This window comes from Vombatus ursinus, unplaced genomic scaffold, assembly GCF_900497805.2.
Source record: "Vombatus ursinus unplaced genomic scaffold, bare-nosed wombat genome assembly UNPS02014781.1, whole genome shotgun sequence".
Lineage (NCBI taxonomy): Eukaryota > Metazoa > Chordata > Mammalia > Diprotodontia > Vombatidae > Vombatus > Vombatus ursinus.
The window spans coordinates 23,308,865-23,312,037 of record NW_020954559.1 but is presented as its reverse complement, the minus strand read 5'-3'; the positions used below and the strand labels follow the sequence as shown (position 1 = coordinate 23,312,037).

Genomic DNA, 3,173 nt, shown 5'->3' with positions numbered 1-3,173 from the left:
GTGTGTGTGTGTGTGTGTGTGTGTGTGTGTGTGTGTGTGTGTGTGTGTGTGTGTCCAGATCTGTCTCAGAATGGCGGAAGATAAGAGTAGCTGGTAAGGGGAGTTGATATGTGGTTTTGTGTCCATCTAGGCAGTTAGGTAGCATAGTGGAGAGGTACCTGGGTCTGGAGTTAAGAAGACCTGAATTGAAATTCAACATCAGACACTAGCTGTGTGAACCTGGGTAAATCACTTAACCTCTGTTCCTCTTAAGTCCCAGTTTTCTCTACTGTTCACTTGCCTTGCAGGGTTGTTGTAAGGATCAATTAAGATAATATTCGTAGAGCACTTAGCAGAATGAGCTATATAAATCCTTATTCCCGTCCTTAATGGGCAACGCTATCAGCAGTTTTGTGCTATTCTTCTTCTTCTTCTTCCTCATCTTAGTTGAGAGTGAGCCAGACACAACTGGAAAACCTCACCTGGCTTTCAGCTCCCCCCAGGACCCAGAAAAGGTGGTGGAAGTCAATAGAAGATCATGGAGACAGCTTTTATAGTCACCATCCAGGGTCTGAGCCAAAGTGCCCAAGGAAGCCAGAATAGTGAGGATCTCCCTCTCTCAGACATCTGATAGGTGCTAGGTGCTAAATTAAGGTTGAGCACAGTTAATTCTTTTTTTTTTTTGATGGGAGATTGAAGTTTATTTTATCAAGTATGTGTAAGTCATGCCATATTCAGCTGAAAATATGCTATTTACATAAAGTATCACAAGGTTAAAAATACACAATATTTGTATTTTAATACAAATATCCAAAAGCTAGCTATAATAGTTTGCAGAATACAATTAATTCTCTACCACTAAGCATCGAGTTAAAAAAAGAGCCGAATGTTCAAAGTTTTCAATAATTTAGAAAAGTAATTCAAACGTGTAACTAAAGTGGAGGTAAACTTTGTCAGTGTCATTTTCCAATAGTCAAACATAAAATATTTATATATATGGTCAATCATTTTTCTGTAAAGTAGCATTTCTTTCATCACGTGTGTCAATCTGGGGATTTTGTCAAAATCTCTGCCTACTTCTTCACCTCCAGAATCAGAATCCTCAAATGCCGGGTTATTTCATGGTTCAAAGTTTTCTAGAGACTTCCTATTATATATGCCATATATTGCACATGTCCTGCTACTTCTGCCAGTTCCTTATTTTCTTCTTTTAGGTGGGCAATTGCATTGTCCTTCTGTTCAATTTCTTTATGTATTTTCTCATTTTCTTCCAGTATTTCATAAGAAAAGCCTTCCTCCATTTTTCTGCCACTTCTTTCTAGTACTGAAAATAAGAGTTTTCTTTAATCATGAGATCAACAGTTTCTTGAGAGACTCTTTCAAGTTTTTCATTATCACTGTGCTCTGGGTCTATAGCAACATCAGTGTTAGAAGACTCGGATGTTAGTTGGTCACTCCAAAACTACCTTTTGGATGAGGCCTTGGTAGAAGTTAACTTATTTACTCTACCAACTAGAGAACAAACTGCAGATGGCTGAATCATCTTGAGTGTTTGTCTTGGGATAAGGCTGCCATTTGTGTTGTCCAATAAATAGTTCTTTATAGGTTTTTTGGACCCTTCTTTTGTCTACTTCATTTTGGAATGCATCAAAAAGTGAAGAGTGGTGCCCAGTGCCAGTGAAGCACCATCCCAAGGAGAGGCTAGGACCAGACTAAAGCAGCTGCACCATGAGCTCAAGAAGTTAAATAGCTAAATACCGATGAAAATGCTACAGGCCCACTGGAAGAGCACAGTTAATTCTAAAAATGGATTTTGGTGCCCTGGAGACTTGGGCAAGTGTCCAGGTGACTTCAGGTCAGAGTTATTGGGGCTGAAGCTCTTGTCTGGCTCTAAGGGTGATGCTTTTGGGTGGTTTTCAATATTATTCTAAATACAGACATGAAAACATAGCTTGTGTTTTTATAGTGAATAAAAGGGGAAAAAAATAAAAGGAATTAAACTGTTTGATCCTATAGAAACCAAAACAGTTGGTTAATTTATCGATCATTTTCCTTGTCTTTTAAAAACCCAGTGATTACTATGTTGCGTAGATAGTGATAAAAACGTTTACTTTCTGAGCCAGCAGTTGTATTGAAGCTTTACATAGATAGTGTCATGTCTTCCTTTTCTAATACATTCAATTTTTTTAAATGACAACCTAAAAACTAACATAGTATTCCGTTTTTAAAGGACTTGCCTTTCTGTAATGTTCAAGTTCTTATAAACACATGTGTGATAAGTCAATATACATTGAAGAATCTAAAGAATCCAAAGAAATAATCTCATCTATCACCAAAGAATAAGTACAATTCTTTTGAAAATGTGAAGCTGCAAAAAACAACAAAGAGAAATCTACAGTGAAAATTTTTTAAATTCACAATTAAAACTTGAATTGGATGTTGAAATTAATAGAAGGATGAACCATTTTCTTTACTGTTACATGTGTGCGTGTGGAGGAAGGGGAAGAGTTGTTGATGAATGCGTTAAAAGTGGCAAGATTTTTCTGTTGGGCTTATAAATGGCGTCTCTTAAATGAACAGTAGTGAGGATTTCAATAAGTTATTGCTTTGTAGAATAATTGTCCCTCAAAATAATTTATGGAAATTTTATTTAAGATAAATTTGTAGTGATATCTGTAGTTTTTACATCATCTACATTTCCCAGTGTTCACCCTTTTCTACTCCCACCATCAGCCATTTATATGATAAAGAGTAAGAGGGAAAAATATAGTTCGGCAAAACTAACCACCATATTAAAAATATCATACATTATGTGGGTTATGCTACAGTGATAGTCTTACATATCTTTGGGAAGAGGAGAAGATTCCTATTCATTCTTTGAAGATAAGCTTGGTAATTAAAATATTTCAGCATTAAGATTTAGTAGTATTGTTGCTGTTATTCTTTCTTTTTATACTGTTTTAATTATTATGTGTATAATTATCCTGGTTTTGCTTTATGGAAGCTTTAAAGCATGGGAAAAAGAATGTACCACTTTGCTTGATACAAAACAAAATTTAAGTACTAGATATTTGCTTTTTAAAAAAAAAATTATGATGTGCAAAGTTAAAAGAAATTGTACATTTTTTTTGGGAAAGGGGAAGGTATTCTCTCACTTAACACACCAGAAACAAAAAGCAATCCATAAGCATTAT

The 3,173-nt window shown here is 35.4% G+C and overlaps 1 pseudogene; it reads right to left on the bottom strand.

Annotated features, from left to right (window-relative positions):
* Positions 1 to 1,627, bottom strand: part of LOC114046170 — a 1,818-nt pseudogene extending 191 nt beyond the window's left edge.
* Between the last annotated feature and the right edge of the window lie 1,546 nt (positions 1,628 to 3,173).